This window comes from Malaya genurostris, chromosome 2, assembly GCF_030247185.1.
Source record: "Malaya genurostris strain Urasoe2022 chromosome 2, Malgen_1.1, whole genome shotgun sequence".
Taxonomy (NCBI): domain Eukaryota; kingdom Metazoa; phylum Arthropoda; class Insecta; order Diptera; family Culicidae; genus Malaya; species Malaya genurostris.
Window position 1 is genome coordinate 55,411,474 of NC_080571.1, and position 13,787 is coordinate 55,425,260.

General features: G+C 36.4%; 1 protein-coding gene across 7 annotated transcripts in view; it reads right to left on the reverse strand.

Annotated features, from left to right (window-relative positions):
• The window catches only part of LOC131427270 (spectrin beta chain, non-erythrocytic 5), a 335,003-nt gene that overhangs the window by 115,989 nt on the left and 205,227 nt on the right, over nucleotides 1-13,787 (reverse strand). The window lies entirely within an intron of this gene.

Sequence of the window (13,787 nt, forward strand, 5' to 3'; positions counted from 1 at the left end):
TTCCTGGATAGATTCGACGCGCTCGTTGTCGATTTGATAGTAAGGTGATGCCTTCGGACAGAGTACATTGACCAAGTTTTTGGTTACGCGAAAAATAAATCCTAAAAGCTGCGAAGCCTTGAAAATTATATAATCAATGTGGTTTTTGAAGTTTAACTTGGCATCAAGAATAATTTCGAAGTCTTTTATGAACGATTAGCGTTTCAGCACTTTTTCCGAATTTTTGTACTCGTATCTTATATCGCGAGAGACAGAAAGAAGCATTTTGAGGCGTTTAATACCATTTTGTTGATTTGACACCAATCAAGCTTGTGATTAATTGTAAAAATTTGTGTCTTCTTGAGATTTAACCTGGTGATATAGCTTGAAATGATCAGCAAAGGATAGTTTATAGCATTTCAGCAAAAAATTGAGATCATTAAGGTATAGTAAAAATAAAAATGGTCCCAAATAACTGCCCTGAGGTACTCCAGAGCTAACGGCGAACTAGTTAAATATGAATGGAGCCAGTTCGGAAAAGATCCATTGAAACCAAGCCTATCGAGCTTGGCAACTTAATTTCACTTAAACACTCTACCGTATAATACTAGTCACGGTGAAAAATGCTTCTCCAATTTGGACTGAACAAAAAGTGGCGAAAGTTGGATTCCACAAAAATCAACCACGAAATGTATTGGCATTTTTCTTGGATTACGATCCAAATATAGAAATTAGATAATGCCCATTCTTTATGTTAAATGTCATTGGTGTTATGTTTTTCGTGTGTCATGCAGGAAAATAAGTCGAAAGCAACGATCACTAAAAGCCATGGCATGCTGTTCATTCTGTGTTATGTTGATCGCCCCACATGCTGTCAAATGTCAGAGCCAGAGCGGACGTAAAGACTTCCTCAAGAAAACGTTTTTTTTTGTCACTGATTCTAGATTGCTAAAAATATCAGCTCAAGGTTCTTTCCTTACGATCCGCTAATTGAACTGAAATTCCGCGCACCGATAAAAGGCACCGCCTGCTGTAATCCTGACTAATAAACCAATTTGTGCAAATAACGCTTCGATGCAATTTTTCAAAGCAAAGGTTTTGCAACGGTTATCGGGTCTCACATTCCAATACCCGGTAATTTGTAATTATGTCACAGCTGAATCGCGTTCATTTTATTATTGATATAAATTGGATTGACGTCTGTCTACCAAGTGCCCGTATCGGAGTCTATATCAACAGATCGCAAACGGTGCAGCAGAGGCCAGCTGTATGGAAGCGCTTTCATGTTGCACTTGTGCAAACAACAGTCAGCAACTGCGTATCACCCGGGCGATGGATTTGAAAAATTCAATATCGTAATACAGCACAAGATAAGATTGCTATCGTCGAACTAGCAATCGCGGAATTGCTCTAATGGGAAATCTCGAAAAAAAATTGAGTCAAATGCTGTTAATGCTATTTGTTTACAATGGAATTAAGACGTCTTCATTCGGTTTTGTTATGGTGCTGATTTAATCTAGGCAGGCTATGCAAACTTTTTTAAGTAAGGTTTTAAGATTGTTTACTCTTATAATTGGGAAACATGTGTTCACCAACTTACCTACCTACCTACCTACCTACGTGTAGTCAACTTATCAACGGCTTGTGATGTCACATGAATTTCACAATCTCACCGTACGTAAAGCGTCAAGTAATTACTCAGAAATACCTCAGCATGTTTCAGCCATTGGGTCATTGCTCAAACAACGTCAATCTATAATCAAACCTATGGGGTGTTAGTTAGCGCAATACGTTTGCTCAGATTTCTATCAATCGGAATGCATATGTCAATCAAAGCCTGATTAATTTTCGTATGACGAAGTCAGGTGTCAGCCAGGAAGTGGCATCGTGGTACATCGAGATCTGGTGTTATCTCGACAGAAATATATTTGAAAAAAAAAATCGACTTTGAGAATCAGAAAAATTTTAGAAATGTAATCCAAATAACTTCTTTTTTTTGAAAGTCGAATGTTTTCTAAGAGTTAGAGAATTGACTTAAACAAAACCGATATCGTTTTACACGATACAAGTAGGTTTAAATTTTCCCTACACTAAAATCACAGAATTGCGGAAGCAAATGATAAAAAATCTCGTTACTTGGAAAATCCGCGTAAGAAAAACCTTGTGAAAAACCGCTTAAAAAACACCTCAGTGTAGATTGCTGTTCAATTTTGTCCAAATCCGATTCCGGTTCCAGAGTAACGGTATAAAATTTCAATGAAATTTAAAAAGGTCAACACAACTTTCTCGTTCTCACAAACGGCAGAACCAATTTTCTAAAAGCTTAATTTAAATGAAAAGCCTGCTATGAGATTTCAACCGGATCTAATTTTTGGTTTCTTAAAAATCGCTTAGATCCTAACAAAAAGGACTCATAGTCCCAAAGCCTCCTATTGAATTATGTTCGGATCTGAGTTCCGGTTCCGGAGTAATGAGCTAACAAATGTGAAAAAAGGAAAAAATCGATTCTCTCGGACATTGTTTGATAAATTTTTGCATGCTAAGACTCAAATTAACGGTCTTATGGTCCCGTAGTCTACTATTGAATTTTATCTAGATCCGACTTTCGGTTCCGGATTAACAGCATAAAACGTGCAAAAGAATTAAAAGTAAATGCACTCGAATTTTTCGGACACTACAACCGATTTTTACAAACTTTGATCAAAATGTATGGACTTATGGTCACAGATTGCTATGATTTATAACCCGAATATGACTTTCTGTTCCGGAGTAACGAAAAAAAAAAACTGTTTTGATCCACCTAGCGATGTAATGAGCATCACATTGCTTATGTTTTCATAAACATTACTAAGGGATTCTTCAAAAAACTTTTATTTGAATCTTAAATAAGAACCAAAAAATGTGTCTTTTTTTCTTTTTTTTTTATCTGGTTTTTTTAGGCGGCTTCTTTTACGCGGATTTTTAAAGTCTCAAATTCTCAGAGTCACAAAGTCGTTTTTTTTGCAAAAAAAATTCTTTGAGATTACACCATATCTCATGCATTCCTAAGGCATTTGGCATCAAATTGGATTTTGAAAATCTAAAAATTTGTTGCCAAAAAGTCCAAAGGTCAATTTGAAAAAATATTTTTTTTGAGATTGCATCAGATCTGAACATTTCATGCATTTCTGAGATATTTGGTATCAAAAAAATTTTTTTCATGTTTTGCAATTTTTTACGCGGATATCCGAAGTTACGCGGTTTTTTTGCGTATCCCTCGCGTGAAAAGAGACCTTAGTACACACTAGCCTAACCTTTTCCATTTATAAACAGTTTTGAGTCAAATTTATAGGAATTCTTCATTTCGTTATGCATTTTTAATCCACATGACATAACGTTAAGTCGCATACGAACAAAAGTTATCAGTGGTCTATGAAACCATAAAACTTGTCATTTGAGTCTAAGTTTGTGAAAATCTACTCATCCGTCTCTAAGAAAATGAAAAGTGTTCCGTTTTTTTTTGAGTTTTTGACCACCATTTCCAGCACTATCGGGAACTTCCGAAACCGGGATAGCTGAAATCGGTTCGTTTGATGAGAAACTAACACAACCTTCAAATTGAAACAATTTTAAGCCAAATTTAGAAGATGTACTTCCATACACACTTAACTCTGTATTTCCGGTACCGGAAGTTGGATCCGAATAAAGTTATACACTTACTTATGGGAACATAATATCTTTCATTTGATGCTAAGTTTGTGAAAACCGGTCTAGCCGTTTCTGAGAAATAGCAGTGATTACCGGCTTGCAATCTACGATCACTTTTTTGGGTACTTTCGAAAACGGAAACGAAGACCCGGTATACGAAAAACCAGTGAATTTGGTTATCAAATAAGCAAACTTGTTCAATTATTGAAGATATTTTGCTCGACATTTTTGTGCCATATGTCAAAACACGCTCCTTTATACTTAGCAGCCTGTAAAACCGGAACCGGAAGTCGTATCCGGACGAAATTCGGTAGGGTTTTATGGGATTGTAAGGCTTTTCATTTGAATCTTAGCTTATGAAAATGGATGAGCAATCTCTGAGAACATCGAGTGCACTTTTTCAGTTCGTTTTGTACATTTTACCCTGTAACTCTGGAACCAGAAGACGGATCTAGATGAAATTCAATAGCATGGTATGGGACCATAAGGCCTTTTTTTAAAACAGAATTGATGGAAATCGATTGAAGGCCTCTGAGAAAATAGAGTGCATTATTTCTTAATTTTTTCGCACATTTCACCTCGCTGCTCCCGAACCGGAAGTTCGATCCAGGTAAAATTCAATAGCAACCTATGGAACCAAGAGACCTTCCATTTGAATCTAAGTTTATGAAAATCGGTCCTGCCATTTTTGTTACATACACAAAGTGCTTCGGTCATTTTATAAAATGTACATTACGGAATTGTTCGGTTTCATAGAATCTAGCTAAGATTCTATCTTAGGGGGTATCCAAGAATTCTCTGGATAAAAGGAAATCAGTATATGAACGCGTGATTGGTGACTTTTGCATAACTTTTGAGTGCGGTAACATATGTTCTTGTAGTACTATATTAAGCAAATTGACATACTGTGGTAATGTCTGTGGAATGTCTTGTCCATCCAAAACCTCCTTGAAATATAGGCCTTGAGGTCTATCAACGAAACCGATGACACATGTGAGTTTCTTTTTTTTGTGGTCTCATACTCGTGGTATCACATTCAGTTAGTTGGATCATTGTAATGAGTTATGAGGTAGAACTTGTTCATCCAAAAATTACTTGGAGTGTAAGCCTTAAGATCTACCAGCGTAACCAAATAAACTATCAATATCCTTGTACACGGTTCATGTTCGTGATATTACATGCAAATTATTTGCTCATTGTGAATAAACTACCTGTAGTTCAGGACATAAAATCCACCAGCATAACAAACTGCAATAACAAACTTATTGATCACAGTCTATACTCGGAATTCCATTTACAGTTAAGAGGTTAGTTGTAGATGCTCTGGGTCAACCAAAAACTACCTGCAGCTCAGGCATTAAGATCTACCAGCACAAAAAACTGCGTTAATGAACCACAGACTATTAATAAGCATACTGTGAATGAACTACACCATCCAAAAACTACCTGCAGTTCAGACGGTCAGATCTACCAGAAAAACAAAGTGCATTGAATAATCCACACACTCGTGATTAATTTAAGTCCTTGGATGACTGAAAATATGCAAGTAAGCAATCGATGACTATAAGCAACATTGAAAAAATATACATAACAAAGCTGCTGATTGCTCATGTAGATTTTAAGATCTGTTTTCACTGAAGTTCTTGGATGACTGTGAACGTTCCTGGGTCATATAGAAATAGACAAATAGGCTATGTGTAGCTCTAAAAATATGAACAGCAAACAAAAATCAGATATTAGCCGCTGTAGTTCTTGCTATGGCACGGTGTAGTCCCTAAGGACAATATTCCAAGTAGTTCTTGGATCTTGGAACATCTCTTGCGGATTTCCGTAGTCTTAGAATATATTCAGATGGTTCCAGATGTTTTTACGTATGAACGTAGTTAGACTTTTTTTGTGTTAAAACGTTAAAATCGAATGGAATTGTAGAAACCGCGTAAATTGAGGATCCAATGTACCAATCTTTTCCAGTTTTTTCATTTCTGAATCGTGCTGACGAAATTGAGTGCTACTGAGTTGGTTGACGTAATTTTCGATTAAATCCATCCTTTTGTCACAACACCATTAATGTGTCTCTCACTCGTTTTCCTATAAAATAGTTTCCTGTCCTCAGCCGCAAACCGCTTGTCAAATAAGAAATTTTCTGGTGAACTTCTCTGTGAAAACAAGATTAAATCGGCGGGGGACAAATTTTCGAGCCTTGTTTCGTGTGTTTTCGTCCTCCAGTACTGTTTCAGTGTCCGCCTTGGTTGCTTTGGAAATGAATACGTTTTACTTTACTATGAGGTGCCTGTTCAAAATTTATCCTTTGGGAGAGTGATCAGTTTTTGATCATAAATATCTCTAATTTCATCTAACGTATCAACATCATTTTTGCTACATGTCATCAAAAATATGATCAGCAATTTATGATGAAATTTTCAGTTGTATTACACAACCAAAAATGATTCGAATTTAAAATTTTGTGAAATGTATGGTATCAACGAGCCTTTCTCGTAACCGCGGGGACGGTTTTGAGATAGTAAGTGACATTTCATTTCTGCGTTACCTTACCTACTGGGTAACTTTAAAACACTTATATTTATATTTCATTTGTTCTAGCCTGCGCAGTTGACTGAGCAGGAAGTAAAACAAGTAGATCTTAAGCACTCAATTTTGGTTGGTTCAGGTCAGGGCTCGGTTCCAGAGTCGATTTATAGGTGTCACGAGACATTACATGCGTTACTTTGTCATAAGCTATAATTGTTACGTTACTCTTATATGTGTTACGAAGTGTTACATGTGATACTTTTTTGTAAGATGTAGGTGTTACGAAGCGTTACACGTATTACATTGCATTACAAAGCGTTGCATGCGTTACTTTTTGTGTATGTTATAAGTGGTACAAAGCGTTATATGCGTTATTTTTTGTATGACATTAATCAGTTCTTGAATATAGGTTCAGATATTTTACTGATTGATCATTACATCTGAATTAAAATAGAGGAAATTATTCGTATTCACGTTAATTCGTTTATGTCTCTGACATTACCCACCCTGACTTCTGCTTTAGTTGAAGCTGTATATTATGGCAATGTCACCATCTAAGATTTCTGAATTTGCTCCAGTTGTCCTCAATACCTTCCAAAGTAGGGTAAGGGCTCCCTATTTCATCTCATTAGTAAGGACGTCGTCTTCAAACCCCGATTTAGCCACTAAAATCACAATAACTATTTCATATTACTGTTTCATTCGCCTTGCTCCACGTTGAGAATTGATCCACATTTCTTGAAAATTTAACTAATATTCATAAAACTGCTAAAAACACTTATGATGTGTTCACTACTCTGCTCCTAATTTCATCTCAATGGATTTTTATCCATCCTATCGTTGGTCCTTTATTCATCCTATAAATTAGTAATGGCGACAGCAATCAAAACAAAATATTCCACTATTACACTCTCAGGTTCAAAATGTCAGAATTCTTTTTAAAAACGGCCTAATGCCAACTATGAGACAACATACGATATTTTTAGAACCAGTTTGAAACCATTTCAACGTTTAAAAATTTTTCGGTCGTTTCCGTTACCTTTCGCTTTAAATTTAAAATATCACTGTAAAGTTTATTTGGTGAACTTTAAATAAAACCAAAAAAGTAGTTGTTACTATTTAGGCATTAGCCCTTCTTAAAACAAAGCGCAGAACCAGAGATGCCAATTATACAGATTTATCTGTATTGTACAGATTTTAGCGTTCGCATACTGATTTAAATCAAAGTACAGATTTTATACAGATTTCCTAAATTTAATACAGATTTGTACAGGTTCAAAAAAAGTGAGAAGTAAAAAATTAGACTTTTCTCTATGAATATCTATTAGTATTTGATTGCAGTAATTCTTTAAAAATTTATTAATCAACGGACAAATCACATGTTAAAGAGGAAAATTATTAGTAAAAAATATTAGAACAGATATACACTTTCTATGCAAAGTAATACATATTTTCTATGAAAATATCTGGCATCTCTGAATGAAACTCCCATAAAACACAACACTTCACAGCGTTATGTTGACGTATAGCGGAATGAAACCAGTGCTACTAGATTTGCCACAATTATTATTTCATTAATATTTAACACGCTCTTTCTGGTAATATTCGAAGCTGAAACAGTTTTATTGAAATATTAATATCAATAATATAATTAAACTAATGTCACGGATACCAAAAACATACTTTTTGATGATAATTTGAAGAAGAAAAACAATTTTTGTTTGGAACATTATGAGATAACTTGGCAACTTTGCGAAACCAAATGAGATGAAAACAAAGCGCAATCAAGTGAACTAAGTGAAAAACTTTCATCTCATATTTTAGGATTCTTTTATTACTTGTCGGGTAATTTTTGAAGTTTTAAATCGTTAATTAAACAAGTGACAAGTAAACATTACTAATTATGAAGTCATCCAGCATTCAATGGTAGTGTAATTGTGCGAAATAGTGATCATGTTTTGAGACGAATCGATTAGTAGATATTCAGAAACATGACGAACTGTAAATCTTGGGACGAAAATGTGTTCTAAATTGAAAACTGAGTTTAATTTAAATAAAAATAACGATCACCGAAGAATTTAAAACCATTTCTTTTAATAGGAAAGTGTGACAATAGCTTTTAAAATCATTTTAAAACATTTCACAGTTTGCATCAGGTAGGTTGTAAAATATTATTCATGTTCAAAGTAATGAGGTGAAGGGATGAGATGGAAATGGGAGCTCAGATGGAATAGGGAACCGTTACCCTAGTTGCCGGTTGTAAAATTCTGTACGAAGTTTAATCCTTTTTTAGAAACGCTCTCAGATCCTTAGCTAATAGAAGTAATTATCAGAAATAAATGCCACTCCCAGCTCCGCTTGCAAATTATGAGAACGAAATCCGTATCCAGTAAACGACATAAGCGGAATAGTAGTTAAAAAAAAAGTTCTTTCTTTCATTTACTCTTCCAGTCATTTTCAGCTTTCTAATGATAATCGTATACTGTGGAAGTGTTGATATTCAACTGAAGTTTCGAAAATCGATAATGACAGAAAACAATATTCAATGATTTTACAGGTTGGTGCTCGTATCTATAGTAGTTTTTGTTTCCGAACAGGGGGGTGTAATTACTTAGATTTATCATATTTTAAACACTCTTTATAACCAAACGTCACAGATTTTCCAAATATCGATAAATGCATGAGAATTGAAATTCGATTGAATCACCCTGCTGACGTTATTTTGGCTTCCTCTTGTCATAGGGGAATGAGTGACGTTGGCATTGATTGACTCTCTTTTGTTTGAATGAGAAACGAAACTGCTTCACCTATCTTCGTTTGTTTTGGATGCGATCATTTACGAATGAGACAGTAAAAAGAAACGAATATGAGCCTGTTGGATTGGATTGTTTCATAAAGAATCTGCTCAGATCTTGTATATGAGGAGTGCTCGGTTAACAGACTTTGTTTTCATCCATTGTTTTGTCGCTGCTGTCGTTTTGTGTAGTTGATCAACTGTTACTTGTTTTGTCCTTATTTGAAACCGACCAATAAGTAAATTAAGTTAAACACGAAACGCCGAAGAGAAAGAGAATTATCCATTTCTTTAATTTCTAGAAATGACAGTAGTTCTAGTAATCATTCCAGAAACATTGATTTTCTAGAATTGCTTGTCAAAGTTAAGATTTTCAAGTGAAATCATTATTTTTTTTACCCAAAGTGCTCAGATGCTTCCGATGGAATGTATTTTCCCACAACAATATCAAGTTCTAACACAAATTTAACCGCTCTAAAACCGGCTCGGCCCCGCTCGAAAACGGCATACTGTACTGATGCTACTTCAATTAAACGACACAAAAACCCATCCGCCTGATGAAATGCAGCAGCCTCAGCTTCATACTGCATAAACAGTTGCACTTAATTGTTGTTTTAACTAGAAAGAAACCCTCTAATTTAGATTTCAATTTCCCAACCACTCATTCTGTCGGTTGCGGCCGGGCTGGCTGTCGGGTGTACCAATTTCTCTTTCGTGCCGTCCAATGGATTGGATGCGACTCAGCAGAGCAGTTTGCAGGGACTGGATGTGACTGACTGACTGACTGAGACTGGCTGGTTGCCTATCCTATGAAGAGAAGGCGACGGTGCGGCGGCGGCGACGGAAGCGGTTTTCATTCAATGCCAGTAGAAATCGGTAGGGCTGGTGTTTGCTGTATGAACGAAACGAACTCGAGCTCCGCAGTGAGGAACACTTACCCGCTTAAAATTAACATCATCCGAAGAAAAGAGGGAAAAAACATGATTAAAACTGTCTTAATCCGAACTCCGATGAATTGGAGATTAGCGCGAGTGAAAATTCGCCGCCGGATTGAAGTTCCATGCAAGCAAGCGCGATGTTCCGATTCGATTCGGTGACTTGAAGGAATTCGGTTTCGGAGCAAAGGCACTGGAAAAGTGTCCCTCGTTCGGATGTGCGCGCACCCGAAAAGGAAAGCGGAAATTGGAACCGATTCTCGCCGATGGACCGATGATCTCTTCGCCGAACAGAACGAATTAAGTCTTTTGATTGGACGTGAATCGATCTGTCACGAACTCGAAACCAATTAGCCGGATGAAAGGGAGAGACCCTTTTCGGACGGAATGAATTTACAAATTAAATGGAGTCATCAGCGTGATCGCAGGCTAATATGATTGCCGGGGCTAAGCCGTTTGAAGAGCGACCATGCCGTTGGAAGACAATTCTCGTCAAATTATTTACGTATCTTTTTTTTTGGAACCGGTTCCCGATCGGCGCAGCACACCTCCGAGAGTGCACTGACATTAAGATGATTACGGAAACAATTTATTACACGAGACTCAAGACTCGTGAAGTAGTGATGCGTACGCCCACCCAAAATTGGCAAAGGCGAGTTGGTAGAAGACACTCCTAGCAGGTTTGCAGGTTGGTTACGTTATACAAAGTTGCCCGTATCGTAAAAAGAAAAAAATTATGTGACTTGATATAGAAACTTGCTAAGGAGAGCTTATTCAAAATCATTTGCGGGTTTGGTTGATGCAAGGTTCTGATCTGGCGAATTTTAAGTCATATTTAATGCAGCGCAGGGAGTATCCATGGAGATTGTATCGAAATGCGTGTGTAGTTTGTCAAAATTTAGCATAAAATTTAAGTCAATTCAGCTAGATTTCCATACTTACAAGATACTAAGCCCAATGATCACTAACCTGAAAGAAGAAATAAAAAAAATTGTTAGAATGACACAAAATGCAAGTAAATAAATCAGTGAACAATTACTTTAAGTTTTTTGTAAGATTTTAATCAATCGTGTTCAACATTGCCACACAGTTTCACTGCATTAACAAACTTTATTAACTACTTCGAAATATTTTGACGTGAATACGTCTTGCTTTACACAGAAGCGCCTTTTCAATATTGACCCTGTGGAAGAATGAGTAGAACTTAATCTTTCATCCTGTCGTCAAAAATATGATCAGCAATTTATGATTAAATTTTCAACAATTTGAGATAAACTGAGCAAATGTCTGTATGTGTCCGAGTATGTATGTGTGTGTGCGTGTATGTGTGTATGTATGTATGTGTATGTAACAAAAATATTCACTCACTTTTCTCGGAGATGGCTGAACCGATTTTCATAAACTTAGATTCAAATGAAAGGTCTCATGGTCCCATAGCCTGCTATTGAACATCCGACTTCCGGTTCCAGAGTTACAGGGTAATACATGAAAATTAGAGATTAAATGTGCACTCAATTATCTCGCAAACGGCTTAACCGATTTTCACAAACTAAGATTCAAATTAAAGGTCTTTCCAAACAGCATAATAATTTATGATAAGTGGAAAATTACCAATTTCATGAGTATGTTTTTACAAACGATGGTCAAAAACAGGTATAAATCTCATAAAACTGTCTAGTTTACTGAACTTATTAGTTTGTGGACATATAAACTTAATTCTGCACTACTGGTTTCCCATTTCACTGTTCCGGAAGCACCGAAAGTAGTGAAGAAAAACTCCAAAAATAGAACTCACTTCGATTTCTCAGCGATGCTTGAACCTATTTTTACAAATCTTGGTTTAAATTAAAGCTCACATTGTCTCAAAAGCTACTGTGAAATTACATCCGGATCCGACTTCCGGTTCCGCAGTTACAGGACGAAGTCAAAGTTTTCAAACCGTCATATAGAATGACAATATATACAACACTGGTACGTGCAATGTGGAAGAAGAAAACACGACACGAACGATGCGTATTTTGTTCTATTTCGTACTCGCTATAAATAAAACGAAACGGTTCCGGCTGTCTGATATTAGTGTGTGATATTGGTAACAGACGGTGCTGCGGTTGATAAATTTTTTTGCTATTTTATGATAGATAAGTGCGACCGAAAGAATTGAAATTTATTTTTGTAAAAGTATGCAATTTTCACAGCCGGTAGTGCAGTAATATCAAATACAAATTATGTATTTCGTAATACCGTGCCAATGGTGTAGTGATGTCGATTATAAAAATAATAATAATAATAGTAATAATAATAATGATCCTACTACATGTTTTATGCTGCTGATTATTGCTGCTTAGCTTGATTCACCTATGAAAAAAAAATAGATTCGTTCAATTGGTATAATCTAAATAGAGCATGAGATAGTAAGTCCATATTTAACTAGGTTCAAAACTGTTCCAATTTGTAAATCATAAAGCTTGCTTCATTTAGAATTGGAACAAACTTTTGCTAATATTGTAGCGCTCCTGGTGGACGGATTTGGAAGTTCTTGTCGCTCACGTGTCGGGAATTTTGTCAGCTTCACGTATGATTTTTGGCATTCCGCAAATCGACTGTAGTTTGTAAACAATCAACATGGAAGCCGAAAGAAGGGAAAAAATGTGCACAGTTATTTGGAAAATCCATTGTGGTCTGCATCTATGACGCGTTATCAAACGGTATAAGGAAACATTGACGACGATTCGGAAGCCTCAAGCCAATTGTCGGAGTCGAACTGTCGACCGGAAATTGCGTGGTAAGACTTGGAAGACGATTAAGAGGAATTCTTATCTGTCGGACCGTGATTTGGCCAGAAAATTCGGTGCTGCCCATAGTACCGTGAGGAGAACTCGACTCCGGGAAGGAATCAAGTCGTATCGAGCTAGCAAACACCCAAATCGGACCATAAAACAGAATAGTGTGGTCAAAATTCATACTCGGAAACTGTATGACCAGGTGCTGACCAAGTTCGACGGGTGTCTTCTGATGGACGATGACACCTATGTCAAGGCTGACTTCGGGCAAATCCCAGGTCAAAAATTTTACTTGGCAACGGCTCGGGGGGATGTTCCAGCCAAATTAAAATTTGTTTTTGCCGACAAATTTGCAAGGAAATTTATGATTCGACAGAGCATTTGCAGCTGTGGCAAAAAAACGAAAGTTTTCGTTACAAATAAGACAATGACATCGGAACTATACCGGCAAGATTGTCTCCAAAAACGAAGTCGTGCAAGTTCAAGCATTATTTGTTGCTGGCAAACGAACCAACTGCGGCTATTCCGGTCATCTGAATCCGGTTTCGGAAGGATTGGAAATAGTGATTAAAAACGGAAAAAAGGACCTCACTCATTTTTTTTTCAAGATGACCAAATTCACAAACTTATAGGTTCAAAGGAAAAGTCTTACAGTTTCATACGGAATTCTTGAATGTGTTGTGAATACTACTTCCGGTTCCGGAACTACAGACTAAACAGGATTTCTATTCAATGAACAGTTGTTTTTTTGCGAATTCCACAGTAATATTTATGATGTTATGACTAATATGAGAAAGGCATCATTACATAGGATTGAAACACGTTTCTACATTACAATCGTGACTTTCCTGCTGAAATGTGTAGTTTGGACCCCTTGGTTTGATTGTTTAGTTCTAAATGCAGCACATGACTACCAATCTTCGCCAGTGCACCTTTCTGCTAAACATCCAACTTAGTTAATCACAAATCAAGAAAAAAGTAACATTTGTCCCACAGTGAATGGCGAGTTTCCATTAAACTTGTTTTTTTTATTGCTAATTTTTGTGTTTAAATGGTGTCATCGGATTCAGCACGTCACGTCTA